At 40.1% G+C, this 24,885-nt stretch overlaps 1 long non-coding RNA gene across 2 annotated transcripts in view; it reads left to right on the top strand.

The window, feature by feature from the left end:
* The first annotated feature begins 13,212 nt into the window (after positions 1-13,212).
* LOC103875659 overlaps positions 13,213-24,885 on the top strand; it is a 59,106-nt gene continuing 47,433 nt past the window's right edge. For both annotated transcript variants that reach the window (XR_004176018.1, XR_004176017.1), the window contains exons 1-2: positions 13,213-13,389; positions 15,201-15,355. This is a non-coding gene — a long non-coding RNA (uncharacterized LOC103875659). The remainder of the gene's footprint in view (positions 13,390-15,200; positions 15,356-24,885) is intronic.

Genomic DNA, 24,885 nt, shown 5'->3' with positions numbered 1-24,885 from the left:
CCTGGTGGCAACAAATTTTCTTAGAATTTGCTTGTCTGAAAAGAACCTTATTTCTCTTTTGCTTATGAAGCTTAGTTTGGCTGGATATGAAATTCTTGGTTGGAATTTCTCTTAGGAATGACCAATCTCTTCTGGCTTGTAGGGTTTCTGTTGAAAGGTTCACTGTTAGCCTGATGGGTTTCCCTCTTTAGGTGACCTGCTGCTTTTCTCTAGCTGCCTTTAACATTTTTTTATCTTTCATTTAGATCTTGGAGAATCTGATTATGTGTCTTGGGGATGGTCACCTTGTATATATCTTGCAGGGGTTCTCTGCATTTCCTGAATTTAAATGTTGGTCTCTCTAGCAAGATTGGGGAAATTTTCAGAGATAATATCATCAAATATATTTTCCAAGTTAATTTCTCTCTCTTCTTATCTTTCAGGGACACTAAGGGGTCATGGATTTGATCTCTTTACATAATCCCGTATTTCTCTGAAGTTTTGTTTATTCTTCTTTTTGCTTTTTTATCTTTGAGTTATTTCAGAGTAGTCTTCAAGTTCTGAGATTCTTTCCTCACTCAGTAGATTCTGCTTTTAATACTTGCAATTGTATTATGAAATTCTTAAAGTGAGTTTATCAGTTTTATCAGATCAGTTTCTTTCTTAAAATGACCATTTCATCTTTCAGCTTCTGTATCATTTTATGGTATTTCTTAGATTCCTTGGATTTTCAACTCAATGATCTTTTATCTTTTCCATATTCTGAATTCAATTTCAGTCATTTTAGTCATTTCAGCCTGGTTAAGAACAATTGATGAGGAGCTAGTGCGGTTGTTTGAAGGTAAGAAGACACTCTGGCTTCTTGAGTTGCCAGAGTTCTTGAGTTCTCATATTTGTGGGCTGGTGTTCCTTCAATATTTGAAGTTATTGTCCTTTGGATGGGGTTTTTGGGGGGTTTTTTGCTTTTATCTTATTTTATATCCTTGGCTATTTGATTATGGTATAAGGTGGGTTCATTAGGGTGCCTTCATTTCTGGAAGATTTTAGGAGGCCAAGGCTCAGCTCACCATTCCTGGGCTGTGTGCTCTATCCCTAGGAGGCTGATATTGGGCCCCCAGCTTTGTTCTCCAGCCCCTCAAGGTTAGGAACCTGCTGCACCAAGGGGCAGGGGATGAAGCGTTCATGGTCCCCTGGCCACAACACTCCAATGAAGGGTGCTGGATAAAGAGCTTCATCAGGATACTGGCAGCAGGATCTGTGCTCACTTGTACCTGCTAGCAACCACAGCAGTGCAGTGGGGTGCATCCACATTGGCTGGGGCAGGGTACCAGCAGGAGTGGGGCTGTGGCATTCCTATGGGCATTCACGCTGGCAGCAGCAGCATGTGGTGGGAGCAGCATGCTGATGGGGTTCCCAGCATTTATATTCACCCTTGCACCATCAACAGTTGTGGCAGGGGCAGGGTGCTGGTGGGGGCAGAGCTGCTGACATCCATGTACACGTTTGCACCAGTGGCAGTGGTGGTGCGAGGGGGTGCAGGGTTGCCAGCATCAGTGCACACGTTTGCACCTGTGGCAGCAGCATAACCAGGTGCCTGCACATCAGTGGGTGGGGTGGCTGGTATGATGTACCACCACCAGCAGCAGTGATGTGATGGGGTGTGCACATACACCAGCCAGGGAGGGGAGGCAAGGTCTGCCCACGCACCAGCAAAGCAGTAAGTGGTAGCCATGGGCAACTGCATGTTGGCAAAGCAGCAAGGGGAAGCTGCAGTCGGGGGAGGGTGTGTCGGCAGGTGCCACAATGTCAGCAGGTGCCACAATGCTGGAGCTCTCTAATGGTCAGGAAGGTCTGCTGGCAAAGGAGCTATGAGAAGAGACCCAAAGAAGAACCCCAGTTGGGCATCTGAGGCCACGCTGCAAGCAGGCATGGGCAGGTTGGGGCCCCAGGAGAGGTCAGCAGACAGTGAGGTGCTCAGATTGGACTGGCCCCATCTCATGAGCCAGGCTGCCCTACTCTGTCCAGGTCTGACAGTCATCCTAGGCTAAAGTGTCCTGGAGGAACATGGTGAGCATTGGATGATGGGCATCCCTGGCCTCACTCTATTGCAGACATTCCCACTTTGCCCCATGAGTGGCAACCATCTGGGCTTCTTACTGGCTACGGTCCTGCCCCTGCCACCTCTCTAAGCAGCTCTCTCTGCCAGCTCAAGTGTCCACAGGAGTAATGGGATCTCCTGCTGCCAGGATTCTGGAGGTCCATGGCAAGAGTGGGTTGCTCCTCGCCTGTTCAACTCATTCCTTCACCAGGAGTTGTGGGGGTCAGGAACAAGTTCCAGTGCTCAGTAGCCTTGTGCAGAATTCCCAGCTCCTCCTCCTCTGGCCCAGCATCTGCATCTCCCTCCATCTCTTCTCAATGCCTTCCCTCTGAGGACCTGCTCGGAGTGTGCCAGTCTTCCTGAGACGTCCCAGTCACTTAATGGGAGAGCTTCCTCCTGGCTGTGTCTAGTCAGCCATCTTGGTTCCTTTACTAAAGAGAATTTTATCTCCTGAACCTGGAGGGCAGAGAAAGCTAAGAAACAGGCCCAGTACTTAGCAAAATTCCAAAGAAAGTGAAATTCTCAACCTAGGTAAATCTGCTATGTCAAGGTCAAGACCATGAATAGCAAAAAAAATGAGCATCTAAGATACAGAATTGGAGTCATCAGGGTTGATGTATTACAAATCTGAAATCTCCAGATTCCTCTGAGTTTTCCAAGACTGGAGAGGCATGCACTCTTCCCTCTTAAGGACAAATACTTCTGCCTTGCTCAAAGACAATGTGGAGGCCTCCCTTGTGCAAGAAAACACATGTTCCTACTCCAAGATGTCTCTCCACTTTCCCCGGCTATAAAGTCAATAACTAGGATTAAGTCACAACATTTCTCATCCAGGGAAAAGCCAGACTTGCTAAAGGAGAAAAGAGACTATATCCCAAAGGAACTGTGGAACCTAGCCTACATGTATTGTCAGTATCAAGGAGAATAAATACAAAAATCAATGGGGGTGGGGCCAGAACATATGGAAGAGATCATCAATATTGGTATGCTTTGCTTAGGATATAGAAGTTAATATTCTGGCAGTGCTCTTGGACATGGTACTACTATGCTGCAAGTATGGTTCTCAGAAGTTTATAGAAAGTGATGACCCACACTTAGTAAAGTAGATTTGTCAGAACTCCCATGTCAGATAGCAGAAGGGGCACGTGGCTCTGAGAAGTGAGGATGCAAGAGGAGATGAAGTCAGAAAACCCACCAAGTAACTATTATCTGTGGAAAGACCCAAGCATTACTCCATTTACCAAAGAAATAAAATATGTACTGGTAAGAGGGACACCAGGGTCACTGAGAAGCACAGTGGTGGCACTCATCCATAGGCCATGGCTGATGGTACAGGAAGAAGTTACAAAACTGGGTTCATTGCTAGTAATGGGAATGATATAATCTCAAAATAATAAAGGCCAGGTGGCACCGCTTATTCACCAGAGGTGAATAGGTAATTTTAATAATTAGTGACAAGTTAGGTGGACACAGAGTTATGGAGATGGTTCATAAAACATGCATCCCTTGAAGCAAAGTAGATAGGGTGCCAAAAAGATCATTGTTCAATCTGTACAAGCAAAAAATATAAACAACTAAGATGAAGGATCAGGACACTGAGGGCAGCCAACTGAATAAAAAGGCACAATCCCTTGTCCTGTTTTCAGACTCACTATATTCACTGGAGTAGAGGCTGGGTTTCCAAGAGGAAGAACCCTGCAACATGACAATTGTAAATGGCAACAATTCTCCTAGCCTTTCTGCAAAGGAGCTTCCACCATTTATCTGGGCAATCATATGTTGAGGAAAAGGAAATACTGGAACATTTTGAGGACTGTAGGATAGAGTCTGAGACAACATCTGTACCCAGGGAATCACAATACTTTAATCGGTTAGAGGATGGTATCTGAGGCCAGGTAATAAATACAATGTTGGCCCATTCCAGTTTATACGGGTCCAGTGGGTTCACGGATCTGCACAATGGTCATTTCCCTGGTCCTCAAATATACTAAAATACAGTTGGTAGTTTGCAGAAGCCCAATGTTTGTTCCTTGGCCTATGGAGCAAGCACTATTGTAGTGAAAAGGAAGGCCAAGTGAAAGTCTCTGAAACTGCCTTGCCCACTCTCTGGCCAAGATGGCCAGTTAAAATAGTATCATGTCCCTAACAGAATGATAGAGGTTACTGCATTTTTAAAGACCTGCAGGGCTAACGCTCCCCATCCTATAGCTTCATTTAATTTACCAGTGTAGTTTGTACAAATCCTAGAGCGATCCTGAAGGCTGTCTTTGAAGATGCTGTGTCAGATGTGATATCTGACTTTGATGTGATGAATTTATTCTTTTCCATACTTACCTGAAAGGAGAATCAGAAGTTTTACTTCACTGAGAATGGACAACAGTATACATTTGCCACCTTGTCCCAGAGTTAGATGGAAATGGTCCATCCAGGATTAGGAGAAAGCAGGGCTGGTGGAATGTTACTTGCGCCCCAGATGCTCCTTATCATCTGCTACTGTTTACTGGAGTTTCAGCTTACCCAGTGGATGACGATTGATGAAGGAATCAAACTTGAGCTTGGTTCACAGATAGCCAGCTCACTCTGTGACAGACAGTAAAAAATAGACTGCAGCTGCATAACAGGGTGATCTTAAAAGACAGCAGTGAAAGGAAATCCTAATAGACAAAGCTGCAATCAGTGTGCCTGGTCATATACTTTGTGTGAAAAAGAGAAGTGGGCAGCAGCATATGGCTTGGCCAGTTAGTAAACAGTTACCAGTTGGTAAACAGCTGATTGCAGAAAATTTGAAGGATCAGAAAATCTTCAGAGAGGAAAAGGCATTTGGATATACTTACAGGAATGGGCATTAAGCGTAAATATATTTGCATTATTAATGCCCTCCAAAGAGCATTCAACACAGGAAAGACAATTCAACAACCAAATAGAATCAGTCAACCAGATGGTATCAGCCAGAGTCTGTCACTGGCCCGCCCAGTATTGAATTATGGGTGTATAAATGTAGTAGCAATAGTAGAAGGAGACTATGAAGGCTCCAACAGGATGCCTCCCACTCGCCAAGGGTAACCTACGTTCTGCCACTGCAGAATGTGCTACCCTCCACCAATACTAAACTCCATTTCTCAAAGAAACCAACCAGACATCTGATAGCAAATAGAAACAATGAACCCTTTCCACTTTGAAGAGGACGGTGATTAATTTTGACTACAATAGCCACATAATATGAGTATGAGTTTGACTTCTGTGCCTACAGGGCAAGAGCTAATATCATCATATGAGGGTTTTCAGTGTATATGATCTGCCAACACCTAACTCACAGTAGACTCAGAGACCCACTTCACAGCAAAAGTGTGGCAGTGGAATTCCCTATACCACTACCAACCATACCATCCAGAAGCTGTTGGCCTAACAGAGCAACCAAGAGGCTGTTAATGTCACAGCTGAGCTTCCGGTTCAGAGACAACACCTTGCAAGGATAGGGCACCATCTGTGAGGACTCCATGTACTCCAAATCAGTGACCCTTATATGGTACGCTGTCTCCTAAGGGAGGAACTCAGTGATCTGGGAACCAAGGGGTTGAAGTAGGAGTTGTTCCACTTACCTTTAATCCTAATCCCAGTGCCCCATCTGTGGAACTTGTACTTCCCATCCTTGCAATGCTGGTTTCTGTAGGTTTAGAGGTTCCTGGATCCCAAAGGAGACCCAATTTTTTTTTTTTTTTTTTTTTGAGATGGAGTTTTGCTCTGCTACCTGGGCTGGAGTGCAATGGCACGATCTCAGCTCACTGCAACCTCCTTCTCCCGGGTTCAAGCGATTCTCCTGCTGCAACCTCCTGAGTAGCTGGGATCACAGGCGCCTGCCACCATGCCCAGCTAATTTTTGTATTTTTCAGTAGAGATGGGGTTTCACCATGTTGGCCAGGCTGGTCTAGAACTCCTGACCTCAGGTGATCCACCCACCTTGGCCTCCCAAAGTGCTGGGATTACAGGCATGAGCCACTGCACCTGGCCAAGACCCAGTAATTTTTAATCTATGGTTGATAATCAGGCACTTTGGAATCTTCATGCCAAGGAAGCAGTATACAAGAAGAACAAACATTGTCCTGTCAAGAATAATTGACTCTGATTATCAGAAAGAGGGTGGGAAGGAATATAATATTTGGCATCCAGCTAATCCATCTGGGCATCTCTGAATGTGTGCTTTGTCCAAATTTGAAGGTAAATTGGTGAGTCCAGCAGCTATTGCTTGAAAGGGGCATGGTAACCAGGAGCTCAGATATCTCAGAGATGAGGACCTAAGTATCCCAAAAGATAAGCCACTAAAACCAAAAGAGATGCAAGCTGAGGACAAGGGGAACCTATCATGGATAACAGAGAAAGGAGTTGATTAAAATCCATTGCCACTCAAACCCAGCTCAGTGAAAGAGACAGCAGTTCCATCCCACTAACTTTCCTCTTGTAAGCTTCTCCCATGGAAAGGAGCCCAGCACAGTCATAGAGGACCTGCTCCCAGAAGTTATATGAAAATAAAACTGGTTTTGAGTGGCAGAAGGGGTGGTCCAAAGTGTATGCTGTGATATGGAACCCAGTCCCTCCGGTGCTCAGATTTATTTTCCCTGATGCAGAAGTGTTGCCAGCTAGCAGCCCTCAACTAAGAAGAGGTTCCTTGCCAAGTCACACTTCCTTACTAGGGGCTGCCTGCATCAATGATAGATCAACATGGCTTTTAACAGCCTGGCCCACTCACCTCAACACAAGGACACCCACCCCAACCATTGGCCTGTGTTAAGAATGCATCATAACCTAATCAACTCTTTTTTGCACAATCCTGCTTCCTTCTCTTCCACCACAGGTGTTAATCCTGAGAGTACTCTCCAGTCAACTTCCTGCTTACGAATTTCTATTTCAGAGTTTTGCTCTCTGGGAGACCCGCCCTAAAATATATATAATTATACCATAATAGAAACAAATTTCAGATGACACTGCATTTCAGCTCATCACTTAATTCTGCTAAGTTGTGTTTTAATCATCCCTGATTAACTTATCATCAGACACTCCCAAAGAAAATTAGAGAATGTTTCCTACATTTTTTAAGTCTCTAAAAGCCTACTCATGCTATCTTTAATCTCAATAAATGACCTCACTTCACAGAAATCAAGGCTAAATATTATTTCCCTTAACCTTCCTCCTCCCACTCCTAAATTTCTTTGTATGCTCACACATACTTTTCTCCTTTCTTCCTTTCTTAGAAAATAGTGTCTCTTTCCATTAAGATTAATTCATACTACTTAGTACTTTACCCTGTGGTTTCCTGACTTCTCCAAAACAATATTTTATCAAAGTCTTTAATCTCTCCATCTGAAAGCTTCCTTCCTTTTACTTTATAAATATCTAAGACTTTATTTCATTAAAATCTTTAATCTCTCCATTTAAAAAAGTTTCTTTCCTTTTAATCTATAAATACCATTGCCTGTTTCAAAAACAAAAACAAAAACAAAACCTTGAGGTCTATTTTTGTCCTTAACGTGCATCTGTTGCTCTCCTACTCTTTACCACTAAACAAGGTGAAGTCTATAATGGCTGTATTTCATTTTCAGGCTATATCTCAATAAACTACAATCTGGATTCTATCCAGAGCTCTCTATTAAGACACCTCTCTGAAAAGTCACCAATAACGTCCTAATAGCCAACTTCAATGGCTTTTCCTTCGTCCTTCTCTTTCTCAACTGCTCTATGGTATTACATCATTTGGCCTTGTCTTATTCTTAAAACACTTTCCTCACTACATTTTCCAATAAGCTATACTGCCCAGGTTCTCTCTCGCCACAAGCTCTTTCACCACATTTTCTCAGTTTCTACCTACCCATTGCAGGCACTCCCAAAGTTCTGTTCTCCAGTGCTTTCTCTTCCAACTACAACCTTCCTCTCATTTAGTGATTCCATTTTTTCCCATTTCGAGCTACAAAAATTATGATTCTTAAATGAAATCACCAATTTGACATTTTTCTTTAGTTCTAAACCACATCTTACCACGAAGTAATACATTAATTATTGATTTCAAAATAAGTACATTTAATTATGCTGTGAGTGTTTCTACTCCCGGGAACTAAACAATTATGCTAAATGTGTGCTGAATATTCTCAATACCTTTTCTGGAATTATTGAGATAATATAGATTTTTATTAACATGTTGTACTATAATGTTAGATTCCCTGATTATGTTCCTGAAATAAATCCTGTTTAAAGATGTCGTTTGTTTTAATAGATGGGCTGTCACTATGTTGATCAGGCTGAATTAAAATTCCTGGGCTCAAGTGATCCTCTCACCTCAGCCTCCTGAGCAGTTGGGACTATAGGTATACTACTGCACCCAGCCTGATGTTGTATTTATTTTTTAACATATTGCTTGACAGAATTTTGTTCAAGATTTCGAAGTCAATATGCACAAAGGAAATTGACCCAGAAATTTTATTGGAACATCTTCACTGGGTTTTGTGTTAGGATATTCTTTTCCTATGCTCTGGAAAATTTTATAGAACATGAAGAGTATCTGTTTCATAACAATTTTCTAGTACTCACTCAAAATCTTCTGAATCTAGAATTCATTTTTTAAGATAGTTCTTTAAAATATTACATTTCTTCCATGGTTTCTCATCTATTTAGATTTTTTATTTCTTCCATACCAGGTTTATCTAGATAAAATACAAAAACAACTTTTTTAAAAATTTGAAGCATGCGTTTTTAAATTTTTTTTTATTTTGATAGGTTTTTGGGGAACAGGTGGTATTTGATTACATGAATAAGTTCTTTAGTGGTGATTTTGGGGATTTTGGTTCACCCATCATCCAAGCTGTGTACACTATACCCAATGTGTAGTCTTTTATCCCTCACCACCCCTAATTCTTTCCCCCAAGTCCCCAAAGTCCAATGTATCATTCTTACGCCTTTGCATCCTCATAGCTTAGCTCCCACCTATGAGTGAGAAAATACAATGTTTGGTTTTCCATTCCTGAGTTACTTCACTCAGAATAAGTCTCCAATTCCATCCAGGTTGTTGTGAATGTCATTGTTTCATTCCTTTTTATAGTTGAGTAGTATCTATCTATCTATCTATCTATCTATCTATCTATCTCACATTTTCTTTATCTACTCATTGATTGATGGGCATTTGGGCAGGTTCCATATTTTTGCAATCAGAAATTGTGCTGCTATAAACATACAGGTGCAAGTATCTTGTTCATCTAATGACTTATTTTCCTCTGGGTAGATATCTAGTAGTGGGATTGCTGGATCAAATGGTAGTTCTACTTTTAGTTCTTTAAGAAATGTCCATACTGTTTTCCATAGTGGTTGTACTAGTTTACATTCCCACCAGTAGTGTAGAAGTGTTCCCTTTTGACCACATCCACACCAACATCTATTATTTTTTTATTACAGCCATTCGTGCAGGAGTGACATGGCATCACATTGTCGTTTTGATTTGCATCTCCTCGATCATTAGTGATGTTCAGCATTTTTCCATATGCTCGTTGACCATTTGTACATCATCTTTTGAGAATTACCTATTCATGTCCATAGCCCACTTTTTGATGGGATTGTCTTTTATTCCTTGCTGATTTGAGTTTTTTGTAGCTTATGAATATTAGTCCTTTGTTGGATGTACAGATTGTGAAGATTTTCTCCCACTCTGTGGGTTGTCTGTTAACTCTGCTGATTGTTTCTTTTGCTGTGCAGAAGATTTTTAGTTTACTTAAATCCCATCTATTTATCTTTGTTTTTGTTGCATTTGCTTTTGGGTTATTGGTTATGAAGTCTTTGCCTAAGCCAATGTAGAATCTTTATGGTTTCAGCAAAAACAACTTTTAAAACATATGAGTAAGGTGGCAGAACAAAAATAGATTCTAAGAGACCAAAATTTGAAAGTGGGAATTTGAAATTCAAAAAAATGAAATTAGGAATCCAGCTGGATTGATCCCTGGTTGCCTGGAAATTGGGTTTTAATGGAACTTACACACAAGGGGAAAAGGACAATGCCTGAATTTTTTTTTTTTTTTAATTTTTTACGAAGTGGAGAATCAGATCATATAATCCTGCCTAAAGGCATAAGTGAGTGAATTAGGTGCAAAGCCTTATAGGAAGATACAATAAGTTTACTGCCATAGCCTTGACTCTGGGAGAAGAGGGATAAAAATTCTCACCTAGGATCTTATAATTACAGGCCTTCCCTTGTATGGGACCAAGAATAGAATTTCTATTGCCTCTGCCATTGGAAAAATTCCAAACTGAAAGTAAGTTTAAAATAGTCCTAGATCAGTAGTGCCCCCCAGGCACCTGGCAAAAGCAAAAGCAAACACATATTATCTCTGGAGAAACACATTTAAACTCACTTCTCAAATAATTTCCAAAAATAAAATTTCAAGGTTAGGAGTTCAACAATAAACAACACAATGGAAAAACAAGCAATCATAACTCAAAATCAGCAGAATCAAGAAGATGTAGGATCATATATGCAGCAATTACATATTTTTGAATAACCAGAGACAGAAAAATACATAAAAAATTATACGAATGTATAAATTAAGGCAGAAGAGACTATCAAAATTGATCATGCAGACTTGAAGACAGAACCAAATAGAACTTCTACAAATGAAAATACAATTGAAATTAGAAATTTAATGTCAGGTTAAATAGGTAAATAAACAAATCTGAAGGGAGAATTAGAGAGCTGGGAAATATTTTTGAAGAAATTATTTAGAAATTTCTCAGATGGAAAATATGAAAAAGAAAAGATGATTAAGAAACAGGAAGAATAGAGAGAAAATAGAGTAAGAAAATGTACAGAGACATCACAGAGAAACCATGAGATGAAAAATCAAAGAATTTAATAATTACAATTTCAAGAGAGATTAGAAAGGGGAAAACAATATTTAAATAACGTAAAAGCTAATGATTTCCCAGAATTTTTTTAAGGATATTATAAGTCCTCAGAATCAAGAGACGACAAATCCAAAGAAGGTAAATAAAGGAAGAAATTCACACTATAACACATGTTGTGAATTTGTAAAACTCCAAGACAAAGAAAATTTTACAGGCCACCAGAGAGGAGAAAAAAAAATCATATTACCTACAATAGGACAACATACTGAGGACTAATCTCTCAAGAGCAACAACAGAAGCTAAAAGAATAGTGAAATATCTTCAAAATGCCAAGAGAGAAACTTTCAGGTAAAACTATATTTTCCATTAACACTATCTTTCCAAAATTAAGTTGAAATAAGGGCATTTACAAAAGAACAGAAACTCAAAGGGCTTATTATCAACAGATATGACTAGAGGAATGTCTAAAATGCGAACTTCATGAAAAAGAAAACAGCATTTAAGGGAGGTCTGAGATGCAAAATATGCTAGCAATCAAAGAAAATGGTAAACATGAGATGAATCTGAAAAAGCACGTATAAATCAATAGCAATAATATCTAATTTGGGGATTCAAATATTAATATTTTACTTCTTAAGAAAACTAATATTAAAATCTTAGTTCTTAAGAAGTGAAATACAAATGCTAGACTCATTTGTAAGCAGGTTGATCACAATTTAAGCATTCTGTGTCTTTGTAATGTTCAGCAGAAGGGCAACTACAAAAAGAGTACAAGAATATGTATAATATCTTTATTAATAGAGGGGGAAATAATAAAGAAAAAGAGGTTAATCCAAAAGTAGGCAAAAATAGTGAAGAAAACAGAGAAATAAAGCAGGCTATATTAAAAACCCAAAATTAGATGATAGAAATGAATACAAATATATCAGTAATTACAATAAAGACATATGGAATTGATTATTCTGTTAAAAGGCAAAAACAGCCCTTTACTGATTATAAGAGAAATACCTCCAATGTAAGGAAGGAGCAACATTAAAACTATTTTAATAATATAAAATATAATTATTAAAATTATTATAGTAACTAGGTTATGGGGTTAAAATTAAAAGAAAAATAAAATGTGTCACAAATCAGAGTATAACTCTGAAGGGAGTTGAAAGGCTGAATGATCTTATAATCATTAAAAATATTCAATCAATAGTTAATAGTCTTTCTCATAAAAGAATCAAGTATTCATCCCACCTTTGCTGTAAAAATTATACCTCAGGATAATCAAGTAATTGATGAAGGGCCATTCATTTTTATAAAAATATTCTAGCTAATAAGCAAGAAATAATTTATAGAATTAAAATATCACCAGGGGCACACTTGGTTTCTCAAGGCACCTGCTTGGCCCTCTGCCACGTTTCCTTTTCTTCCTTTCCTTTTCTTACTGTTCTAAAGCTTTTTAATAAACTTCCACTTCTGCTCTGAAACTTGCCTCTGTCTCTTTTTCTGCCTATGATCCTCAGCTGAATTCTTTCTTCTGAGGAGGCAAGAATTGAGGTTGCTGCAGACGGATTTGCCACCATGTGACTTGGATACCTTCCACAGGTAAAATATTTAGTGCAACTCAATGTCATTAAACTACCAGAGATTGCCAGCTGGATACATCACACCTGAGTAAGCTGTGGAAAGGGTCCAAAACACCAGTACTGGAAGTGACGCCCTCAGCTCCTGAACACATTTGTGAGGCCCTGGAAGATCTGAGGTTCCTCTTTAAGCAGAAAGTAATGTCTGTTCACCTCAAAGTTGCGCCCATCAAGCTCCAGATGGTCCTCAGTGAGGAATACCGTCCTCTCAATATTCAAGAGTCACCTGCCTACAGGGGGCCTCTAGATTGCCTCTCAGTGGGACACGACAGAGGCGAAATTCTGCCCCGTCTCCGTTGAACCTGGATGAATACTGCTTTCACCAACTCACAGAACCAACGGTGCCCTGACAGCTAGCAAGAGGACAAAAGCCACAGAACCACCACCAGCACCCGTCTGTCAACAGAAAGCAGTTATAGAAGACTGACCTTGGCCCATTTTCCCCCAAAGATTTGGGGTCTTGGAATCCCGAGGGTGGAAATGGTGCAGTGGATAGCTAGTCAGGTATGAGCAGGCCAGGAGAGGGCGCACACGCATGCGCGCACACGCACACGCACACGCATGCGCGCACACGCACCGGCGCACCAGGAGTGCTGGGTGACCATCAGGTGATGGTCAGGCAGTTGTTAACTCTCTCTGTAAAGTAATAATTGGTCACAGCCAGTGCCAGAGAAAGTCCGTCTACTAATAGATGTAGATAGGAAACACCTGAAACTGATCAGCAGCTTCCCAGTAAGATCTCAGGAGTGGAGAGGAGGAACGCAAGATCCCGGAAGTATGCCGGCGTATAAAACCCCCAGTCAAAAGGTCAAGCGGCACGCTTGGTTTCTAAAGTCACCCACTTGACTCTCTTCCAAGTGTACTTTCCTTCTTTCCTTTTCTTTCCTTACTGTTCTAAAGCTTCTTAATAAACTTCCACTCCTGCTCTAAAACAAAGGGAAAAAAAATCACTAGGCCGGGTGCTGTGGCTCATGCCAGTAATCCCAGCACTTTAGGAGGCTGAGGCGGGAGAATCACTTGAGCCCAGGAGTTTGAGGCCAGCCTGGACAACATGGCAAAAACCCATCTCTAAAAAAAATTTTTTAAAAACACACAATAAAATACCTAGGCAATAATGATCAATGACTGTGAAGTTCCACTGTATAGTAAGAGAGGACTTCACTGAGAAAATTGCATTTAAGCAAAGACTTGAAAACAGTGAGGCAGGTCACCATATGGATATCTGAGGGACGAATATTCCAAGCAGTGGGAACAACCAGTGCCAAGGTTGTTTAGTGGGAATCTGTCTGAGAGTTAAGAAGTACAAAAAGCAGCCCAGTGAAGCTGGAACATGATGAGGAAAATTACATGATGGAGTCAGGTTGCAACAGGAAATCAAATTATGAGTAACTGGTAGAATGGAATTGGCATCAATTGAATAGAGGAAGACTGATTGAGGTAGGTTTGATGGGAGAAATGAGTTTTGAATATTTGATGTTTAAGATGTTTATAGTACATCCATGTGAAGTTGTCATGTAGGCAGTTGGATATATAAACCTGAAGTTCTGGGCCAGAAACCAAATGTGGAAACCATCAACATATAGATAGTACTTACATCCAGGGAACGGGAGTCAGAGCACTAAAACAAGGAAACTGATAGAAAAATGAAGACAACCAGGACTGAGTTTTGGAGAGATATCCAGGAGAAGTTGAATTCTTTCTTCTGAGGAGGCAAGAGTTGAGGTTGCTGCAGACAGATTTGCCACCATGTGACTTGGATACCTTCCACAGGTGAAATATTTAGTGCAACTCGACCTCATTAAACTACCAGAGATTGCCAGCTGGATACATCACACCTGAGTAAGCTGTGGAAAGGGTCCAAAACACCAGAGCTGGAAGTGATGCCCTCAGCTCCTGAACACACTTGTGAGGCCCTGGAAGATCTAAGATTCCTTCTTGTTTTAATTGATTGATTGATTGACACAGGATCTTGCTCTGTTGCCCAGGCGGGAGAGCAGTGGTATGGTCATGGCTCATTGCAGCCTTGATCTTTCAGGCTCAAGCCATCCTCCTATCTCAACCTCCCAAGTAGCTAGGATTACAGGCACATGCCACTATGCCCAGCTAATTTGTGTATTTTTCATAGAGACAGGGTTTTGCCATGTTGCCCAGGCTGGTCTTAAACTCCTGAGCTCCAGTGATCAGCCCACCCCAGGCTGCCAAAGTACTGGGGTTACAGGTATGAGCCACCACATCTGGCTTCATCTTCTTCTTATATACTATATAATTTATTACATATTATGTTTATTTTTTATAAAGCCTAAGAATAGAAAGTTACATGAGGGGAGAGATTTTTGTCTTTTCTGTTTAGTCCCCTGATACATCAAAAGTACATAGAATAGTGTCTGGTTTAGTAGGCATTCAATAAATATTTGTTAGTGAAAATCTATGGATTATGTCTTTTATGTTTGTTTTATAAATTATTCCATATGCTTAAGTCATAAAGGTAGTCCTCTTTTCTTCTAATTGTATTACATTTTTGCCTTTCACATTTAATTCCTAATCCATATGGAATTGATATTGTGTATGAAGTAAGGTAAGAATTTAATTTCATTGTTCGCATCTCTTCATTTCTACAGAATAAAGCCCAAAAATATTAGCATAACATTCAGGGGACTTCGTGATCAAGATCCACTTTATCTCTCCTGTGTTATCTCTGACTGCCACCCTGTGAAGCCTTGATTCAACTACACCAAACCACTGACAATTCTGGAGAACATTAAGTTATTAAAAGGTAAAATCTATATTTGGGGACAATATAACTGTAGAAAATTCCAAAAAAGTCATTTGAAAAACAAATAAGCATTTGGAGCAATTGTTAAAATGTTTGCATCTATTAAAATGTATGTAAAGATACCAAATTATGTGAGATGTGCTTATACTATTAGTTCATAAAAACAGAATTTTAAATTATATCTACCATATGGTATAATCAAAGTTTTAAAAAACCTAAATATGAAATAAATGTTAAAGAAATATACTAAAATGTTAACATTAATGGCCATTATATTTGGGAGGAAAAATTTTTTCCTACTTCCTAGTTTTATTTTATACATATAAGTTAGGCTTTTTTGCTTCTGTTTTTGTTTTTTGATACAGGGTCTTTCTCTAGAGTAAGGTAATACGATTGCCCAGGCTAGAGTACAGTAATGCAATCATGGCTCACTGCGGCCTCAACCTCTGTGGCTCAAGCAATCCTCCCACCTCAGCCTCCCAAGGAGCTGGGACTACAAGCACACACTACCATGCCCAGCTAATTTTTGTATTTTTTTCTAGAGACATGATCTTGCTACGTTGCCTAGGCCAGCCTTGAACTCCTGGGCTCAAGCAATCCTCCTGCTTTGGCATCCCAAACTGCTGGCATTATAGGTGTGAGCCACTGCACCTGGCCTTAAGTTAGTTTTACAGTGAAAAAAATTTAACGAAAAACATTTCATATTTGAATATAAATACCAATACAATTTATCCATAAGAGAAGTTCCACTAAATTTCAAATAAAGCCTTGAAGAATAGGGACTTTAGCTTTAATTTTACTATAGTCATAACCACCAAAAAAAAACCTGAAATGTTTAATTTGGAATATTAAGTGTTTATGCCTAGAAAGCACCTAGGTTCATTGTCACTGAGGTTATAGAACTAAATAATAAAGAGATTGGGGGGAACATTTATTACACATTTTCTATGCTATACCTAGGCACTGTGCTAATTACTCTAAATATATTATCTCATTCTTCATTTTAATGTTCAGAGTAACTCTATGATCGAGATTTCATCATTTGCACAGGTAGTTAAGAGCATGGATTCATGGATTTTCATCTACATGTAATAAGTAGAAACAGGAAAGTAGGTTTGCTGATGAGTCCTAAACTAAATTCTCAGGTAATATCAGGTTCTATTTTACAACTGAAAGTGCCCCTAAAGATTAGCTATCCTAATATTTCACAGATGCAGAATGTATAGGTCCCGTCTCACATTTCTATAAAGATACTACCCAAGGCTGTGTAATTTATAAACAAAGGAGTTTTAATTGACTCACAGTCTCGCATGGCTGGGGAGGCCTCAGGAAACTTACAATTATGGCAGAAGGCAAAGGGGAAACAAAGATCTTCTTCACATGGCAGCAGGAGAGAGAAGTGCAAGCAGGGGAAATGCCAGATCCTTATAAAACCATCAGATCTCATGAGCACTCACTCACTATCACAAGAACAGCAAGCGGGAAACCACCCCCCATCCAATAACCTCCTCCCTGAACAGCGGGGGATTCCAATTCAAGATGAGATTTGGGTGGGGACAGAGCCAAACTATATCAAGAAGATTTCAGTATTCAGAGAGAAAAGAGATTAATGATCACACAACTTGTTAAAGGTAATAACACCAATTCCAGAAATATCGTTTCATTATTCTACTACAGCATGCTTTGTTTCCTGATCACCGAGTTTAGATCAAAATGATTGAATATTTGCCTTCAAAAATTACCCTGATAATGTACTTCTTCCCCAAATGGATTCTTTTCAAAAAGGAATTTTAACAAGCTCCTCTGTCCATTCACCCAACTTGGACACTGGAGACTTTAAGGACAATACCTGGAGGCCACATACTGATGCCATCTGCTTTTAGGGAATAAACATGCTATAACCTCTTGAGTAAGCATTACAGCTTTCAATATATAAATTCTCTATTAAAATGTTTATGAAGCAATTATTTTTGTTGCTACTAAATGAAAACACTGTATCTTCTATTAAAAATTCATTAAGGAAAGCCATTCACAAAAAGATTCAATTAAGTATGTGAAACTTACCCCACTGTGACCTGTATTGAGTTGTTCTATAAGACAACATAATCCCATTTTTGTTCTGAGCTCATCTCTGGGGGAAAAACTTGAATTTCATTAAGAAAAACAGCTTTGCTCTCTCAATTAGAGTCCCAGTGGAATTTGACTATGTGAACTGTCCTGGGTAGGGGGTGGGAAAGAGACCACTCATACTGTATCTCACACACACACACACACACACAGCCTTCCTATAGTATCCTTTCCATGTAAGATTAACCAGTGTTAATTTTTTTTGAAGAACTATCACAGCACTCATTCCTTTTTCTCTATAAGCCCAGCAAAGGTCATACATACTCTCTTCCAAGATTGATGTACTAAAAATCATAGCTAAATGCTTTCAAGCCTTACTTAAGCATTCCCACTGAAATTGTCCTCTCTCCTCTCTGATGATATAGATTCCCCATCTGTCTTTTGCATCATAGACTCTTCCAGACAATCTAATCTTCTTTCCCTGTGCAGAAATCCCTGCTGAAGGAACAACAGGCCATCCATATTCTGCTTGAATGGCCTTTAATGATGGAAAACTCACTAGTACTTCCTAAGGCAATCTGTGCATTGCAGGAGCAGCTTTAGTATAAGTTTTTTCCTGTATTGGTCATGGAGTCGGCTAATGTTTGTCTAAATGTTCCATGGGTTATTAGACATGACCACCTCCACAAGAGAGGCAATAATTAAACTGTATGAGGATGGCAGGTTTGTTCTCTCATTCATTCCATTTACCCAGCACTTTTTACGTGTCTCCATATTCAGTAGGACCCTAATCTTCAGTCATTAAAAATACATGTAGCAAAAGTAAGGGCTTAGGCACTTGGGGTTGTAATTTTTTCTCACTTACAAACTTTTTATTCCTGGCCAACCATTTTTAAAGTGCTGATCTATAGACTGTTTTCACCAAAATCACCAAGAAATTATTATATTATTATTATTATTATTTTGAGACAGGGTCTCATTCTGTCACCCAGCCTGGAGTGCAGTGGTGCAATCTCGGCTCACTGCAACCTCCATCTCCCAGGTTCAAGCAATTCTCTGTGCCTCAGCCACCCCAGTAGCTGGGATTACAGGCTTGCGTCACTACCCCCAGGTAATTTTTGTATTTTTAGTAGAGACGGGGTTTCACTATGTTGGGCAGGCTGGTCTCGAACTCCTGACCTCAAGTGATCCGCCCACCTCAGCCTCCCAAAGTGCCAAGATTACAGGTGTGAGCCACCACACCTGCCGCAAATTCTTTTTTTAATCTTGGGTCCCACCCCTAAAGATCGTGCTTCAGAAAGTCTGGAGTAAAGCTGAGGAAATCATATTTTTAAAACTTAAAAAAAAAAAAAAAAAACACTCTGTTGAAGACATTCTGGTACATATCTTGGTACAAGTTTAAGAACTACTGATCTAAATAACTCCTGAATCTCTAGGGTCTCTTTAATATTCTACAACTGGGAATCGTTACTATGCTTATCAGTATTTAAACCCACTGTGTACACTAATTGTGACTTCCACCCTACAACTATGAAAATATGCCTTCTCGATACCCCATATTGCAGGTTGGATGCCATGGGAAACAGCCTTGGAGTCAGAGGTTAGCACGCAGGAAGTTTGTCTGGGAGTGATTGATAACTATGGGATAAGGAAATGAAGCAGGATTGGGCAGAGTGAGAAACTGGGCAGAGATGCCATCTCAAGAAAGCCCTCAGCTGACTCACAGGCAGTTCTGAGGCTGGACTAGTTCTGTGACATTGTTCTGAGTTGGGACGGGTGGTTGGGTCTTTACACCAGATATCAACCTGTCGTTGGATGCAGGCTACCTCAGGAAGGGGTCATGACCTTGGCAAAGTGGCCTTCTTCATCAGAGGGCAACCAATGGGGGAATAAAGTCCCTCAGTGCTGAAGGGGAATTTGAGTGCACTTCTCAACATCCACTTCACCCCTCTTCATAGGAAAAAAGATGGCAAGCGTTAAACCCAAGCATTCTTCAGCAGAGAACAGTTTTTAAGTCACCGAAAAGAGCACATTACTATCTCTCACTTCCTCCCAGTTCAAGCACTGGATGTTTATGGAATGACTCACCACTAAAATGAAGCATGAATTTCTATGTGGAATTATTTCTAATGCCTTAAATGGCACTTCTTAGGGTTCTTCATGCCTGCAGTTTTGATAAATCAGGATAAGTTGCTTCCAAACAACTGGTCTTTTTTGTTTGTTTAAAAGATTTATACCTACTTGGGAGGCTGAGGAGGGAGGATCAATTGAGCCCAGTTCAAGGCTGTAGTGAGTTATTGTAGCGCCACTGCACTCCAGCCTAGGCAACAGAGTAAGACCTATCTCAAAGTTAAAAGACAGACTCAAAAATAAATAAAACAAAACAAAATATAAAATAAAATGGTCCCTGAACCCCATCTTCAGAATTGCTTATTCATAGCTCTGGAGAGAAACTAAAAACTTTGCACTTTTAACAAGCACCATGACTGGTTGTGACACAGGTAGTTCCCAGTCACATTTTGAGGAAAAAAAAATGAATTAAAATATAATCTTAAAACAGTCAGTGAATATATATAATATACACTCAAATGAAACAAATATTGTATATACAAGCTTGCATTTTAAAGACTTCAGTGAGAAAGAGAGGATGTATATGAAAAAGAAATCTGCTTAGATCAAAGGAGGATCATGTGATGAAAATGAAGCTCCTAATCTTTTCTTACTGAGGGAAAAAAAACTGTAGACTTTCTACACAGAAAATAATACCCCAGGCAAAGAGGAAGAGAAGATACAAAAAGGATCTACGTAGCTACCAAGAGCTGGTCACTGGTCATCATCAATATGGAACAGACAACAGCTAAAAGTTGTAGCAACTTTTAAAGTATCTGGGAAATCATGCACAGATCTAGGGATCTTCTACCATCAACGAGGTTTGGAAAGAGGAATTGTTACGCTTCTGCTCAATGGGGAACAAGAATCGTAATCAGACTAGGCAAAGGCTGAGAACAGTTGCGGATTTTAGGTGTTGTTCTAATTGTTGCCTTTTGAATATGTATGCCATTAACAGTCAATATTCTATATTAGAAGTAAATATTTGCTCCTTACTAAAGTCTTATCATTTTAGAAAAAGCATGACTATAGATTATTATATATACTGGCAACAAATAGAAAATATAATTTGAAAAATAGCATTTAAAAAGCATCAAAGAATCACCATGGCGGACGAGAGGCAGGACTAGATTGCATCTCCGATTCAGACGGACAGAGCAGCGTGTGGAGGCTCGCACTGTGAATTTTACCTCTGAAACAACTGCAAGAACAAACTAGGAATCCCCAGGACCCACAGACCTCTGAAGGAAGTGGACTGCTGCTCCTGCAGGACCCGGGAGACACCCCAAATACTGTGAGTGCCCAAACTGCAGACGTGGGAAAGGGAGATCCTCCACCCCTGAACACACACGCCCACTGGGGAAACTGAAGATCTAGTTTGCAAGAGAAGTTTCTGACCTTACCTGGAGCTGAGTCAATTTAGAGAGCCGAGCGGAACACAGGGGTAGAGGAAGCAGTGGGAAACGCCCTGGGAGCTTGCTGGACCCCCAGGCAGCCCATTCCTGCCTGGCACCGCAGGGATCCTCTGGGAGGGCGGCCAGAGGCACAGGAGAAAATGGCGAAGAGACAAGGAAGTCTCCAGCTGAACTTTGTAACAATTTGAATCAGGTGAGCAGCCTCCTGGTCAGGGGCGAGAAGCCTCCTGGTCAGCACTTAGGGGATGATGCAAATCCGGTGTGCATACTCCACAGGTGGGGGAGAACCAAAACCTTTTTCTTTCACAGCTGGGAGGCGAGTAGCCTGGGGAAAGTTCTTAAGCCCTGCTCTCCCACTGCCTGGAAACAGACTTGGGGCTGTTAGGGTGCACGGTGGGATTGAGAGCAGCCGGTCAGATTGCGCGGGAGCTGGGTGAAACCTGTGACTGCTGGCTTTCCCCCACTTCCCTGACAACCTGCATGACCTCAGCAGAAGCAGCCATAATCCTCCTAGATACACAAGTCTATTGACCTGGAGAACCTCACGCCCATTCCCCACAGCAGTTACAGCAAAACCCGCCCAGGGAGAGCCTGAGCTCAAACACGCCTAGCCCTGCCCCCACCTGATGGGCCTTCCCTACCCACCCTGGTAGCTGAAGACAAAGGGCATACACTCCTGGGAGTTCTGGGGCCCCCCTTACCTCCAGTTCCTCTCCATACTACCACAGCTGATGCTCTCTGGAAAGTGCCACCTCTTGGCAGGAGGCCAACCAGCACAAAGAATCATAGAGTCAATTTCATCCTCCCCACCCCACTCCTCCCCACCCACCTCCACCAGAACAGGTGCTGGTATCCACAGCTGAGAGACCCATAGATGGTTCACATCACATGACTCTGTGCAGACAACCCCCAGTACCAGCCTGGAGCCAGGTAGACTTGCTGGGTGGCTAGACCCAGAAGACAGATAATAATCACTGCAGCTCAGCTCACAGGAAGCCATATACACAGGAAAGGGGGAGAGTACTACATCAAGGGAACACCCCATGGGACAAAAGAATCTGAACAACAGTCTTCAGCCTAGACCTTCCCTCTGACAGAGCCTACCCAAATGAGAAGGAACCAGAAAATCAACTCTAGTAATATGACAAAACAAGGCTCTTCAAAACCCTCCAAAAAAATCACACTAGCTCACCAGCAATGGATCCAAACCAAGAAGAAATTCCTAACTCACCTGATAAAGAATTTAGGAGGTTAGTTATTAAGCTAATCAGGGAGGCACCAGAGAAAGGCGAAGCCCAATGCACAGAAATCCAAAAAATGATAGAAGTGAAGGGAAAAATATTCAAGGAAATAGCAAAAACAAAAAACTATCAAAACTTCAGGAAACATTGGACACACTTAGAGAAATGCAAAATGCTCTGGAAAGTCTCAGCTATAGAATTGAACAAGTAGAAGAAAGAAATTCAGAGCTCAAAGACAAGGTCTTCAAATTAACCCAATCCTACAAAGACAAAAAATAATAAGAAAATATAAACAAGAAATATAAACAAACAAAGCCTCCAATAAGTCTGAGATTACGTTAAATGACCCAACCTAAGAATAAACGGTGTTCCTGAGGAAGAAAAGAAATCTAAAAGTTTGGAAAACATATTTTGGGGAATAATTGAGGAAAAATTCCCTAGCCTTGCTAGAGACCTAGACATCCAAATACAAGAAGCATAAAGAACACCTGGGAAATTCATCAAAAAAAGATCATTGCCTAGGCACATTGTCATCAGGTTATCTAAAGTTAAGATGAAGGAAAGAACCTTAAGAGCTGTGAGACAAAAATACCAGGTAACCTATAAAAGACAACCTATCAGATTAACAGCAGATTTCTCAGCAGAAACTCTACAAGCTAGAAGGGATTTAGGCCCTGTCTTCAGCCTCCTCAAACAAAACAATTATCAGCCAAGAATTTTGTATCCAGTGAAACTAAGCATCATATACGAAGGAAAGATACAGTCATTTTCAGACCAACAAATGCTGACAGAATTTGCCACTACCAAGCCACCACTACAAGAACTGTTAAAAGGAACTCTAAATCTTCAAACAAATCCTGGAAACACATCAAAACAGAACCTTTTTAAAGCATAAATCATGCAGGACCTATAAAACAAAAATAGAAGTTAAAAAGCAAAAACGAAAAAACCAAGGTACACAGGCAACAAATAGTAAAACGAATGCAACAGTACCTAACATCTCAATACTAATATTGAATGTAAATGGCCTAAACACTCCGTTGAAAAGATACAGAACTGAAGAATGGATAAGAACTCACTAACCAACTATCTGCTGCCTGCAGGAGGCTCACCTAACACATAAGGACTCACATAAACTTAAAGTAAAGGGATGGAAAAAGGCATTTCATGAAAATAGACACCAAAAGCAAGCAGGGGTAGCTATTCTTATATTAGAAAAAAAAAAAAACTTTAAAACATCAGTGGTTAAAAAGAGACATTATGTAACAGTAAAAGGCCTTGTCCAACAAGAAAATATCACAATCCTAAACATATATGCACCTAACACTGGAGCTCCCAAATTTATTAAACAATTACTAACAGACCTAAGAAATGAGATAGACAGCAACACAATAATAGTGGGGAACTTCAATACACCACTGACAGCACTAGACAGGTCATCAGGACAGAAAGTCAACAAAGAAACAATGGATTTAAACTATACCTTAGAACGAATGCACTTAACAGGTATACACGAACATTTCTTTCAACAACTACAGAATTCACATTCTATTCAACAGCACATGGAACTTTCTCCAAGATAGACCATATGATAGGCCACAAAATGAGCCTCAATAAAGTTAAGAAAATTGAAATTATATCAAGCATTCTCTCAGACCACCGTGAAATAAAACTGGAAATCAACTCTAAAAAGAACCTGGAAAACCATGCAAATGCATGAAAATTAAATAACCTGATCCTGAATGATCATTGGGTCAAAAACAAAATCAAGATTGAAATTTAAAAATTCTTCAAACTGAATGACAATGACAAACCTATCAAAACTTCTGGGATACAGCAAAGGCGGTGCTAAAAGGAAAGTTCATAGCCCTAAGGGCCTACATCAAGAAGACTGAAAGAACACAAACTGACACTCTAAGGTTGCACCTCAAGGAACTTGAGAAACAAAAACAAACCAAATCCAAACCCAGCAGAAGAAAGGAAATAACAAAGATCAGAGCAAAATTAAATGAAATTCAAACAAAAAAATACAAAAGATAAATGAAACAAAAAGCTGGTTATTTGAAAAGATAAATAAAATTGATAGACCATTAGCAAGATTAACCAAGAAAAGAAGAGAGAAAATCTGAATAACCTCAATAAGAAACAAAACAGGAGATATTACAACTGATACCATAGAAATACAAAAGATCATTCAAGGCTACTATGAACACCTGTACCCACATAAACTAGAAAATCTGGAACAGGTGGATAAATTCCTAGAAAAATAGAACCCTCCTACCTTAAATCAGGAAGAATTAGATACCCTGAACAGACCAATAACAAGCAGCGAGATTGAAATGGTAATTTAAAAATTACCAACAAAAAAAAGTTCGGGACCAGATGGATTCACAGCAGAATTCTACCAGACAATCAAAGAAGAATTGGTTCCAATCCTTTTGACATTATTCCACAAGATAGAGAAAGAGGGAACTCTCCCTATTTCATTATATGAAGCCAGCATCACCCTAATACCAAAACCAGGAAAGGACATAACCAAAAAAGAAAACTACAGACTGATGTCCCTGATTAACATAGATGCTAAAATCCTTCACAAAATACTAGCTAACTAAATTCAATAACATATCGAAAAGATAATGCACCATGATCAAGGGGGTTTCATACCAGAGATGCAGGGATGGTTTAACATACGCAAGTC

This window comes from Papio anubis, chromosome 9, assembly GCF_008728515.1.
Source record: "Papio anubis isolate 15944 chromosome 9, Panubis1.0, whole genome shotgun sequence".
In the NCBI taxonomy this organism is placed as follows: Eukaryota; Metazoa; Chordata; class Mammalia; order Primates; family Cercopithecidae; genus Papio; species Papio anubis.
Note: the sequence above shows the minus strand (reverse complement) of the source record. Positions and strands in the feature narration are given on the sequence as shown.